Here is a 14,940-nt window from a genome sequence, read left to right on the forward strand (position 1 = left end):
CAGTCAACAACCTGGAGGGGGTGGGGCCTGAATTGGCTCATTTGCATTTTTTTCAGCGAGACACTGCTAAACTTCATATTGAATCTATTACAACAACACGGCTTCATAGTAGAAGAGTCCTGTTCCTGAACCGGCCTTTCTACGGCAAAAAATATTTGTTCCGTCGTGAAAGAAAATCGACGACAAAGACAGCCTAGGACGGTTGAGGAGCTACAATTATATATCGTAGAAGGATGGTTCCAGTTGGAGGATGTAAACAGTGGTAAACATAGCGATGTCTATGGAGTTGTATTAAAACCATTAAATTCAACAATACATTATTTTTAAATCTTGTTATTTTTCAACTTTTTATGCATTTTTTATGGTCTACTGTGAATAACATATTGGTTTGGGAGATTTGCATGTACTTTTCTTTAAAGAGGTCATATTTTGCCAAACCCACTTTTATTAGTCTTTGGTTCATTTATTTGTGTATTTGGACCCGTATAGTTCCAAAAGTTCGAATTTGAACCCTCCAGGTGCTGCGAAGCTATCTTTAGCTAGCAAAAATCAACTGGATTTCAACAATCTGTTTTAATTCCTTCTTAATTTGTTACGTCTAGAACTAGTTGCATCATGACATTTGCACATATAAGGTCAAGACTTCCGACAAACATTTCTCCGAATATGCCATAACTGTTTGTCAGCAGCAGCGGTCGTAGTAAAAACTTAAAATACGTCCAAACTTTGAGCCGATTACCGAAAATGTTCAGTTGTTGGTTGAACGGGACAGAAAGCACAGTCAACAACCTGGAGGGGGTGGGGCCTGAATTGGCTCATTTGCATTTTTTTCAGCGAGACACTGCTAAACTTCATATTGAATCTATTATAACAACACGGCTTCATAGTAGAAGAGTCCTGTTCCTGAACCGGCCTTTCTACGGCAAAAAATATTTGTTCCGTCGTGAAAGAAAATCGACGACAAAGACAGCCTAGGACGGTTGAGGAGTTACAATTATATATCGTAGAAGGATGGTTCCAGTTGGAGGATGTAAACAGTGGTAAACATAGCGATGTCTATGGAGTTGTATTAAAACCATTAAATTCAACAATACATTATTTTTTAAATCTTGTTCTTTTTCAACTTTTTATGCATTTTTTATGGTCTACTGTGAATAAAATATTGGTTTAGGATATTTGTATGTACTTTTCTTTAAAGAGGTCATATTTTGCCAAACCCACTTTTATTAGTCTTTGGTTCATTTATTTGTGTATTTGAACCCGAATAATTCAAAAAGATTGAATTTGAACCCTCCAGGTGCTGCGAAGCTATCTTTAGCTAGCAAAAATCGACTGGATTTCTAGTCTATTTTAATTCCTTTTTAATTTTTTACATCTGTAACTAGCTACATCACGACATTTGCACATATAAGGTCAAGACTTCCGACGGACATTTCTACGAATTGTTCGTCAGCAGCAAAACTGAAATATGTCCAAACTTTGAGCCGATTACCTAAAATGTTCAATTGTTGGTTGAATGGGACAGAACAGCACAGCCAATAACCTGGAGGGGGTGGGGCCTGAAGTGACTCATTTGCATTTAAAGGGCCAGCGCTCAAAACGACCTTTCTGGTGTCATTAGTCAGTAATAGGGTTGAAGATGGACCTGTGGAGTTGAATTAATGAAGAATTCAGACCCAAGCAGAGCATTTACAGTTTATGTAGACCACATAATTAAAAAAAAAAAAAAAAAAAAAAAAAAAAGCAAAATATCACTCCTTTAAAATAAATGTGTGGACAAGAGGAAACTGAATAATTTTTAATGATTAATCCACCTTACCTGGTCAGGTAACAGTAGCAGGAGAAGGATTTAAGTCATTTGTTGAATCTGAATTCAACATTTGTCGTCACAGTTTACAAAGATCAGCAATTGAAGATTAGTTCTCTGAGACCTTGGGGTATTCATTATCTACAGACAGATTTTGTTCATTACTCTGATGTTTGTGTAAAGACTCATGTTCATGGAGCGTCATATACCAGAGAGATTCAAATCCAATCCAGTCAAAAAGAAAACTAGTGTCAAAACGCCAAAAAAAAAAATTGTTTCCATCACTGTGTCAGACACACTGAGAGTTGTTTTTCTAAGAATTTCCTTAAACTTTCGGAGCTTTTCTGTAATCGAACATCTCAACACAAGATGATGGTCTGTTCCAGGGGTTTGATGTTGTTCCGCCGTATTCACAGGAGTTTAACCCTTTCATGCACAGTGGTCACTCCAGTGGACAGTTATTCTACAGCTGTTTTTTTTTTTTTTGTATATTCATGGATTTTGTTGTTTTAGTTCCATATCAGCCAACACAGTGGACACTTATGCATCATCCCATAAACTATAATTCATACCATTACTGTAACTTTGCTGTTCTTGATAAACCTGATCTGCAGCGACATGTTTCAGTGTAAATCAACTGTTATTTGTTAGGGAAAAAAAGCTGTTTTTTTTTTTTTTTTTTTGCATATTATCTCCATGAAAGGAGTAATAATTAGCATTAGAATATGTTAAAATGTGAGATTAAAATGTGAGATGTCAGATTTGATTTCATTGTTTTAATATCAATTTCTGATATTAGATTTTAAACACGTTTCTTTACTTCAAAAATTAAATGCATGGACATTTTTGTAACTCCATGAAAAAAAAAAACAACTTGATCACACTGTTTTTTTTTCCATGCCTATGGAGGAATAAAAACACTCGAGAAAAATCTTAACTGAGATTCTCATGATTAGTGCGTGAAAGGGTTAATTTAACATTATTTTATCTGGAACTGTTTAACCCTTTCATGCATAGTGGTCAATACAGTGGACAGTTATTTTACAGCTGTTATTTTGTATATTCATGGATTTTGTTGTTTTAGTTCCATATCAGCCAACACAGTGGACACTTATGCATCATCCTATAAACTGCAATTTCATACCATTATTGTAAATTTGCTTTTCTTTATACACCTAATCTGCAGTGATATGTTTAAGTGTAAAAAATTGCTTGATATTGTTATTAGACTGTAAGTAACGGTTGTTTTTTTTTAACAAAAAGGTGTTTTTTTTTTTTGTTTTTTTTTTTTTTTTGCATATTATCTCTGCAAAGTGAATAATAACTAGTATTAGAGCACAGGTGTCAAACATGCGGCCCGGGGGCCAAATCTGGCCCGCTGAAGGTTCCATTCCGGCCCGCAGGGATGAAAGTGCAAAAATGAACCTGAACAGTCAAGGTTGTCAAAATCATTTTGGTTCAGGTTCCACATACAGATCAGTGTAAAGTAAAAAGTAAAAAATAACAACACAATAACCCATAAATAATGACAAATACAAATTTTCCTTGTGAAAAATTACGTGGACAAAATGTCAGTGAAAAAAATAAGATTACACTGAAAATATTAACATTTACAAAACTATTCTTTCACAATAAAATGCAAATAAATACATAAATAAAAACAAAGATGAACAACCTGAAATGTGCAATTTTAACAATATTCTGCCTGTTACTAAATGTTTTGTGCATTTATGGATCCACTGTGATCTGGAGTTGTGTTAATAATAAGAGATTGTTCAAATTTTTGTTCCAAACTCCAAAATTTTAACAATATTCTGCCTGTTACCAAATGTTTATGTAACATTGTGTGTAAATGTACATGTATAAATAATAAGTCGAGGCATAATATTGTTCAAATTGAGCTAATTTTTCAAATGAAATTTCTTTTTTTTCAGGTTATTCACATTTTTCTTTGTAAAATGTAAATATTTTCATAATTTAATTGTTTGTTTTTTTTTTTTTTTGTTTTTTTTTTGTGCTAAAACAAAATGAAAAACTTGGATTTGTCTTTATTTATAGGTTATTAAGTCATTATCTTACTGGTCTGGCCCGCTTGAGATCAAATTGGGTTAAATATGGCCCCTGAACCAAATTGAGTTTGACAGCCCTGTATTAGAGTATGTTAAAATGTGACAAAACATTGGCTTAGCAGCATTAAACATGTTTTTATTACATAGTTTTCACACAGTATATCAGTAAATATATGTTTCTTTGCTTCAAAAATTAAATGCATAGCATCCAGCTGAGTGGACATTTTTGCAACTCCATGAAAAATAAGTTAATACATTGATTTTTTTCCCAATTGCATTGTTTTTTTAATACCTAAACAGAAATAAAAACACTCAGGAAAAAAAAAAAAAAAAATCTTAAGGTTCTCATAATTCATGCATGAAAGGGTTAAATTAAAGCGTCAACACACACATTTTATTCTGGAAATAAACCCTGAAAGCAATCAGACTCATTAAATTTGTGGAGTCTGGAAAATATGAAGTCATTTTAAAAGATTTGTTCAACACTTTCAGCCACTCAGCTTCCCATCATGCACCGTTATTACTACCTCCGTTCTTTTGATGTTAGAACATGTGATCCGTTCAAATGGAAGTCTAAGATGTTCCCCCACTGGTTGAACATGGGGTTATATACTATATAGGCTCTTTCAATGTTAATGAATATATTTTGTGCATTTTACCTCCCATTTACAGTGTACCTGTCTGAATAAAGGCTGTGACAAACCCATAATCAGTGTTCTGGTTGTTTCCTCACGCTGAGAACCCAGGTGGAAGCTACATGTAAAAATACTTTCTGACTTCATATGTGATAATCAGTGTCATTTTTGGATTTCATATGAATGCCTCATATATAAATGCAACACCGGATCATCGAATTGTATGGTATGACCGTTTTAAATGATGTATATTTTCTGTATATTTTATTTTTATGCATAGTATGATTGTTTTAAATGATGTATATTTTATATTTTTACTGCAATGTGGTGGAAGAGCCTAACTGGGGACTGGAGTGGAGAATTAGCATTAGCTATAAAATGTATATGCATCACATTAGTTCCAAACTTGTAACTATGTTTGACCACATTGTCCCTGGCAAATAGATAGATAGATAGATAGATAGATAGATAGATAGATAGATAGATAGATAGATAGATAGATAGATAGATAGATAGATAGATAGAAACTAGATTTTTTAGATAGAAACTAGATTTTTTTAAAAACTGGATAATTAAACTGTACACTGTAAAAAAAAAAAAAAAAAAAAATCTGTAATTTAACAGAATTTTCACTGTTTATTCGACAGATTTTTCCTGTATTTTTACGATACAGGAAAATATCAATGAAATTATCAAAATAGATTGTAATTTTACATGTCAAATGTAAAATAATACAAAAAAACAAAAAACTGTAACTGTGAATAACCAAAAAATTTCCATTTTGTAAAAAAAGATTTTTTTTTTCTTTTTTCCACAGAAAAATACAGTTAAAATACAGTTTTAAATGTATGGCAATTTCACAAATATTTATTTTCTATTTATGAGATTAAACTGTTAATTTAAAGTTTAACACTGTAAAATAATAATAATAATAATAATAATAATAATAATAATAATAATAATAATAATAATAATAATAATAATAAATATCTGGAACTAATATTCACTTTTAAAGTCTTTGAAAAGGTTTGTTAAGCAATAAATTGCAAGAAATTATATACATTATATACATTTTTAAACCGGATTTTATATATTTTTTGTGTGTTTTAGATCCTTTTGTGTTGATATAGTAGGTTAAAGTGAAAAAAAAATAAATAAATAGGCAGATGATATAAATGAAGTTGTGCTGAAAAAACAGATCCCAAACATGGGTATAGTAAACATTTGTTTATATAGTATATAAAGGCAAAATCAAAAGGACTGAAAAACAGACAAAATAGGCTCAGACCACTAAGGGTTAATATTTGAATGTTTCTGCAATTTTTTTATTTATTTTTTTCTTCAAATTAAAACTTGGTTAAATTATTTCAGTGTGCATATTAGTACTTTTTGAACATTTTGAGCACAATTTCAACAATACCGCGATAATAATGATAACCGTTATAATTTTGGTCACAATAACCGTGATATAAAATTTTCATATTTTTACATCCCTAGTGGAAACATGGCATTACATATCATTTTCATGGCATTTTCAGAATATGTAATTTTGTAGGCTTATCATACATACCTTACAAACATATAGTGTATGGCTGGGGCTCTCACCGCTGACTCGCTCTTTAGAGTACACTCAAAAAAATTATCTGTTGGATGAATGTAACAAAATTTTGGAAATGATTTCCACCTAATTAAGATGCTTTCATTTAGCCTGACACAATTTTGTTGAACCAACTAATTGTGAGTATGTTGAGGGAACATAAAGTAATGGAGTTACTATTACTTATTTGCAATGTATGGGTCCAACTTTTTGTAAAAGGTTGTTTCAACATATTTTCTAAGGAAGAATTTGATTTAATTGTCTTGGGTCATATTAACCTGTTTAATAATTACAGAGAACTTATTTTGACAGGGTAGGTACAGCAACATTTCTAAGTGGTACAAAGACACTACTTAATCATGCTGACTGAACAACACAAAAGTAAGTTCAATTTTTAGACTAGAAAAGCACTCTGAGAGCGCAGACCTCCGCCAAGGCAGATCAGTGCCCCCCCCCCCCATCACCACCAAAATTTAATCATTTGCTCCTTGTGCCAGTATCAATATTTCCTGAAATTTTCATCCAAATCTGTCCATAACTTTTTGAAAGATCCGGATCAGTCTTTGCCATTTGATAGAACACCCCATTATAAATCCCTGAGTCAAATTGCATGAGATTTGCACAATTCCCCCATATTGTGATTTCCACCATAAATATTAGTCCCATATTTATTTGACCTATATTTTAAGATTCCTTGACCATGAAAACATACCATTAGCAACTGGATTCATAATGATATCCTTATTAGTTCAGTAGTTATTCACGAAAATCACATTTCTCGTAATGGCGGTTTTCTTCTGGATCTAGCTCCTTAAGTATTAAAGCTACATGAAATCCGGTGGCATACTCCCGATGCGGAACTGACTGAGCTACACGATGGCGCTTGTCAGAAATTTCTACCTTTAATATTAAAGGCACAGTAGGCCAAAAAGTAAGGGCACCCCCATTTTTTATATAAATTGAGATAAAATCCGCCTTCTGGATCAGATCCGGATCAGCCTTTGAAATGTGATAGAGGACCCCATTGTCAATTCCTGAGTTAAATTTCATGAGTTTTGGTCAATAATTAAGCGAGATATTGGGAAACGAAAATTTTGGCCCCATTTACCACAATGTTAACGAAAATTTCAAAGTGATCCAGAATCCAGGATTTCTTCCGGATCACCCCCAAAAGTTAATCATTTCTTCCTTATCCCATTTCCAACAAACCCTGAAAATTTCATCAAAATCTGTCCATAACTTTTTGAGTTATGTTGCACACTAACGGACAGACAAACAAACAAACCCTGGCAAAAACATAACCTCCTTGGCGGAGGTAATTAACCTTAGGTTGTTTCTAGAATTGATTAGCCAAATGTAAATTTAACACATATGCCAAAAAGACACACTGGTAATACAATCTAATTACGCAGCATATCATTTAAGTTGTTTATATAGCTTTCCTCTTTCCTGAAGAGTAGAAAATTACTATGTGTGTCATATTTACCTGCCGTTGGGGTCACATTTCTGCACTCCAAACCCATTTAAAATGTTCCTGCCATCAGGGCTAACACAGCGTGATAAAATAAATAGCATGGTGGATCATTACGCTGCTGCTATTTGCATGTTTAGCATAAGTGACACTTGTGCTGTTAGCTCTAGAAACACAGAGTAAATATTTCCTCACATGTGCCTCAAAGGGGTTTATGTGGGTGTTTATTTTATTTCAGTTTTATGCACGTTGTAATTCATATGATTCTTTTCTTTTTCTTTATTTACTCACTCGGTGACTTGTTGCGACGGTGTGCATTAGTGAAAAACTACCGACATATTTACGACAACTACGCTTCTCAATATCAACGTTAATATCCACGTTAGTAAATCGTCATCGCCGTGTTTGTTAGTATTAACTTCCTTCTTTTTCTTCTCAAAAAATGGGACTCTTCTTCATGGTATTTAGCCGGTATGGTAATTAAGAAGGGCGCCCTCTGATGGATTGATTAAGAAACGCTCATTCCAACACATTGGACGCACGGAAGTATGAAGGCATTGACGCTTGAAGACGTTAGAAATGGACAAAAATTTATTTTTTAGGGATGTAACGATTACCGGTATAACGATAAACCACGGTAAAATTGCAGACGGTTAGTATTAGCATTTAAATTCTAATTATCATGATAATCGTGTTTGATTATCGCACTTTTAGGGCCTATGTAAAGATCTGCTTTTATATCAAATATTTGAGTATAATTTAAATTTATTCCAATTTTAATTTTCTATACCTAATATTTGGAACCAATATTCACTTTTAAAGTCTTTGAAAAGGTTCGTTAAGCATCTGCGTGTTATTTATGCAATACATTATATACATTTTTTAAATCGGATTTTATATATTTTGTGCGTTCTTTTTATCCTTTTGTGTTGATATAGTAGGTTAAGTGAAAAAAATAATAGGCAGATGAAGTACATGAAGAAAATTTTGGCCCCATTTACCACAATGTTAACGAACATTTCAAAGTGATCCAGAATCCAGGATTTCTTCCGGATCACCCCCAAAAGTTAATCATTTCTTCCTTATCCCATTTCCAACAAACCCTGAAATTTCATCAAAATCTGTCCATAACTTTTTGAGTTATGTTGCACACTAACGGACAGACAAAAAGACAAACAAACAAACCCTGGCAAAAACATAATCTCCTTGGCGGAGGTAATAATTATATCCTGTAGCCCTGTTCTTAGATCCTTAGAGATTCTCAAACCATCCATTTAGTCACGGTTCCTATTTCCTACTACTTTTTTTTTTTTTTTATGGTTCCTTACTTAAAGTTTTCCAGATGCATCAGGCTCCACAGGTGCGTTTAAGCTCTTCCACCAATGTGGTTGACAGTGCAATCAGCCAGAACACCATTCCTGAAGCGGCCATTTTGAAACATCATGAGTCAATAGTTGCTTTTCCATTGACCCTCAAATTGCGCCAACATAACTTGCGCATAAAAATTTACCTAATGGAAAAATGACAATTTCGTCAAAAGTCTCATTTTTCGATTAAAAGTTTTTGTGCTGGCAAGAGGTGGTTTTTGGACGTAGCGCAAATGGTATATCACGCAAAACTGCAATGGAAAGACCTTTTTTTCGCAACTAGAGTCAGGTGAATTAAAAAAAATGGATGTTGACGTATGTTACAACAAGCGAAGACAAAGAAAAAACATGTCACGGTTGACAGTGCAATCAGCCAGAACACCATTCCTGAAGCGGCCATTTTGAAACATCATGAGTCAATAGTTGCTTTTCCATTGACCCTCAAATTGCGCCAACATAACTTGCGCATAAAAATTTACCTAATGGAAAAATGACAATTTCGTCAAAAGTCTCATTTTTCGATTAAAAGTTTTTGTGCTGGCAAGAGGTGGTTTTTGGACGTAGCGCAAATGGTATATCACGCAAAACTGCAATGGAAAGACCTTTTTTTCGCAACTAGAGTCAGGTGAATTAAAAAAAATGGATGTTGACGTATGTTACAACAAGCGAAGACAAAGAAAAAACATGTCACAGTTGACAGTGCAATCAGCCAGAACACCATTCCTGAAGCGGCCATTTTGAAACATCATGAGTCAATAGTTGCTTTTCCATTGACCCTCAAATTGTGCCAACATAACTTGCGCATAAAAATTTACCTAATGGAAAAAATGACAATTTCGTCAAAAGTCTCATTTTTCGATTAAAAGTTTTTGTGCTGGCAAGAGGTGGTTTTTGGACGTAGCGCAAATGGTATATCATGCAAAACTGCAATGGAAAGACCTTTTTTTCGCAACTAGAGTCAGGTGAATTAAAAAAAAACGGATGTTGACGTATGTTACAACAAGCGAAGACAAAGAAAAAACATGTGGCGGTTGACAGTGCAATCAGCCAGAACACCATTCCTGAAGCGGCCATTTTGAAACATCATGAGTCAATAGTTGCTTTTCCATTGACCCTCAAATTGCGCCAACATAACTTGCGCATAAAAATTTACCTAATGGAAAAATGACAATTTCGTCAAAAGTTTCATTTTTCGATTAAAAGTTTTTGCGCTGGCAAGAGGTGGTTTTTGGACGTAGCGCAAATGGTATATCACGCAAAACTGCAATGGAAAGACCTTTTTTTCGCAACTAGAGTCAGGTGAATTAAAAAAAAACGTATGTTGACGTATGTTACAACAAGCGAAGACAAAGAAAAAACATGTCACGGTTGACAGTGCAATCAGCCAGAACACCATTCCTGAAGCGGCCATTTTGAAACATCATGAGTCAATAGTTGCTTTTCCATTGACCCTCAAATTGCGCCAACATAACTTGCGCATAAAAATTTACCTAATGGAAAAAATGACAATTTCGTCAAAAGTCTCATTTTTCGATTAAAAGTTTTTGCGCTGGCAAGAGGTGGTTTTTGGACGTAGCGCAAATGGTATATCACGCAAAACTGCAATGGAAAGACCTTTTTTTCGCAACTAGAGTCAGGTGAATTAAAAAAAAAACAGATGTTGACGTATGTTACAACAAGCGAAGACAAAGAAAAAACATGTCACGGTTGACAGTGCAATCAGCCAGAACACCATTCCTGAAGCGGCCATTTTGAAACATCATGAGTCAATAGTTGCTTTTCCATTGACCCTCAAATTGCGCCAACATAACTTGCGCATAAAAATTTACCTAATGGAAAAATGACAATTTCGTCAAAAGTCTCATTTTTCGATTAAAAGTTTTTGCGCTGGCAAGAGGTGGTTTTTGGACGTAGCGCAAATGGTATATCACGCAAAACTGCAATGGAAAGACCTTTTTTTCGCAACTAGAGTCAGGTGAATTAAAAAAAAACAGATGTTGACGTATGTTACAACAAGCGAAGACAAAGAAAAAACATGTCACGGTTGACAGTGCAATCAGCCAGAACACCATTCCTGAAGCGGCCATTTTGAAACATCATGAGTCAATAGTTGCTTTTCCATTGACCCTCAAATTGCGCCAACATAACTTGCGCATAAAAATTTACCTAATGGAAAAATGACAATTTCGTCAAAAGTTTCATTTTTCGATTAAAAGTTTTTGCGCTGGCAAGAGGTGGTTTTTGGACGTAGCGCAAATGGTATATCACGCAAAACTGCAATGGAAAGACCTTTTTTTCGCAACTAGAGTCAGGTGAATTAAAAAAAAACGTATGTTGACGTATGTTACAACAAGCGAAGACAAAGAAAAAACATGTCACGGTTGACAGTGCAATCAGCCAGAACACCATTCCTGAAGCGGCCATTTTGAAACATCATGAGTCAATAGTTGCTTTTCCATTGACCCTCAAATTGCGCCAACATAACTTGCGCATAAAAATTTACCTAATGGAAAAATGACAATTTCGTCAAAAGTCTCATTTTTCGATTAAAAGTTTTTGCGCTGGCAAGAGGTGGTTTTTGGACGTAGCGCAAATGGTATATCACGCAAAACTGCAATGGAAAGACCTTTTTTTCGCAACTAGAGTCAGGTGAATTAAAAAAAAACGGATGTTGACGTATGTTACAACAAGCGAAGACAAAGAAAAAACATGTCACGGTTGACAGTGCAATCAGCCAGAACACCATTCCTGAAGCGGCCATTTTGAAACATCATGAGTCAATAGTTGCTTTTCCATTGACCCTCAAATTGCGCCAACATAACTTGCGCATAAAAATTTACCTAATGGAAAAATGACAATTTCGTCAAAAGTCTCATTTTTCGATTAAAAGTTTTTGCGCTGGCAAGAGGTGGTTTTTTGGACGTAGCGCAAATGGTATATCACGCAAAACTGCAATGGAAAGACCTTTTTTTCGCAACTAGAGTCAGGTGAATTAAAAAAAAACGTATGTTGACGTATGTTACAACAAGCGAAGACAAAGAAAAAACATGTCACGGTTGACAGTGCAATCAGCCAGAACACCATTCCTGAAGCGGCCATTTTGAAACATCATGAGTCAATAGTTGCTTTTCCATTGACCCTCAAATTGCGCCAACATAACTTGCGCATAAAAATTTATCCTAATGGAAAAATGACAATTTCGTCAAAAGTCTCATTTTTCGATTAAAAGTTTTTGCGCTGGCAAGAGGTGGTTTTTGGACGTAGCGCAAATGGTATATCACGCAAAACTGCAATGGAAAGACCTTTTTTTCGCAACTAGAGTCAGGTGAATTAAAAAAAAACGGATGTTGACGTATGTTACAACAAGCGAAGACAAAGAAAAAACATGTCACGGTTGACAGTGCAATCAGCCAGAACACCATTCCTGAAGCGGCCATTTTGAAACATCATGAGTCAATAGTTGCTTTTCCATTGACCCTCAAATTGCGCCAACATAACTTGCGCATAAAAATTTACCTAATGGAAAAATGACAATTTCGTCAAAAGTCTCATTTTTCGATTAAAAGTTTTTGCGCTGGCAAGAGGTGGTTTTTTGGACGTAGCGCAAATGGTATATCACGCAAAACTGCAATGGAAAGACCTTTTTTTCGCAACTAGAGTCAGGTGAATTAAAAAAAAAACGTATGTTGACGTATGTTACAACAAGCGAAGACAAAGAAAAAACATGTCACGGTTGACAGTGCAATCAGCCAGAACACCATTCCTGAAGCGGCCATTTTGAAACATCATGAGTCAATAGTTGCTTTTCCATTGACCCTCAAATTGCGCCAACATAACTTGCGCATAAAAATTTACCTAATGGAAAAATGACAATTTCGTCAAAAGTCTCATTTTTCGATTAAAAGTTTTTGCGCTGGCAAGAGGTGGTTTTTGGACGTAGCGCAAATGGTATATCACGCAAAACTGCAATGGAAAGACCTTTTTTTCGCAACTAGAGTCAGGTGAATTAAAAAAAAACGGATGTTGACGTATGTTACAACAAGCGAAGACAAAGAAAAAACATGTCACGGTTGACAGTGCAATCAGCCAGAACACCATTCCTGAAGTGGCCATTTTGAAACATCATGAGTCAATAGTTGCTTTTCCATTGACCCTCAAATTGCGCCAACATAACTTGCGCATAAAAATTTACCTAATGGAAAAATGACAATTTCGTCAAAAGTCTCATTTTTCGATCAAAAGTTTTTGCGCTGGCAAGAGGTGGTTTTTGGACGTAGCGCAAATGGTATATCACGCAAAACTGCAATGGAAAGACCTTTTTTTCGCAACTAGAGTCAGGTGAATTAAAAAAACGTATGTTGACGTATGTTACAACAAGCGAAGAAAAAACATGTCGTGGTATGTGTGGACACACCAGGAAACGCAATCACTTTTTTAAATTTAGTATGAGATAGAGGGGTAATATATAATAATAATGAATATATCTGTAAATCAACACAATATTTACGTTTGTCGCCATGTTTATGGAATGACTTCTCATGTCATCTCGCGATAATAAATAAACAAATCATCGCATTTGTGATTTAATGGAGAAAACGACATTACGCACTTTATCAGTAAAGTTTGCGCAAATGTCCAATGGAAAAGTGACTAATGTGGCCTCTCTCATTCTAATTAAGTATTTGGCTTGATTTTCATCTAACAGATCTAGATTACATCGGTGTTTAATCCTAGGTTTAGGATTAAAGTTGAGGTTAGATCCAAGATAGACTAAATGATGCCACCCTCTGCTCTGGAGGGGTATTACAGATGGGTTTCCTACCTAAACCCATTAGGTTGTGTTGACATAAAACAATCTTGTAGTTTTAAGGATTTTGTATGTCATCCTAAAACCACATGATTTAAAAATGTTTAAGCACTAAACATGAATTAATATAATATAAGCTACATGTTATACTTTAGATAGATAGATAGATAGATAGATAGATAGATAGATAGATAGATAGATAGATAGATAGATAGATAGATAGATAGATAGATAGATAGATAGATAGACCTATATTGGATAATTAAACTGTACACTGTAAAAAAATAAATAAATAAATAAATCTGTAATTTAACAGAATTTTCACTGGTTATTCGACAGATTTTTCCTGTATTTTTAAGATACAGGAAAATATCAATGGAATTACCAAAATAGATTGTAATTTTACATGTCAAATGTAAAATAATACAAGAAAAAAACAAACAAAAAACTGTAACTGTGAATAACCAAAAAATGTCCATTTTGTAAAATAGATTTTTTTCTTTTTTCCCAGAAAAATACAGTTAAAATACATTTTCAAATGTGTCGTAATTTCACCAATATTTATTTTCTATTTATGAGATTAAACTGTTAATTTAAAGTTTAACACTGTAAAATAATAATAATAATAATAATAATAATAATAATAATAATAATAATAATAATAATAATAATAATAAATATCTGGAACTAATATTGACTTTTAAAGTCTTTGAAAAGGTTCGTTAAGCAATAAATTGCAATCAATTATATACATTATATACATTTTTTAAACCAGATTTTATATATTTTTTGTGTGTTTTTTTATCCTTTTGCGTTGATATAGTAGGTTAAAGTGAAAAAAAAAAAAAAAAGGCAGATTATATAAATGAAGCTGTGCTGAAAAAACAGATCCTAAACATGGGTATAGTAAACATTTGTTTATATAGTATATAAAGGCAAAATCAAAAGGACTGAAAAACAGACAAAATAGGCTCAGACCACTAAGGGTTAATATTTGAATGTTTCGGCATTTTTTTTTTTTTTTCTTCAAAATACAACTTGGTTAAATTATTTCAGTGTGTATTAGTACTTTTTGAACATTCTGAGCACAATTTCAACAATACCGTGATAATAATGATAACCGTGATAATTTTGGTCACAATAACCGTGATATAAAATTTTTATATTTTTACATCCCTAGTGGAAAC

This window comes from Sphaeramia orbicularis, chromosome 2 (assembly GCF_902148855.1).
Source record: "Sphaeramia orbicularis chromosome 2, fSphaOr1.1, whole genome shotgun sequence".
Taxonomy (NCBI): Eukaryota; Metazoa; Chordata; class Actinopteri; order Kurtiformes; family Apogonidae; genus Sphaeramia; species Sphaeramia orbicularis.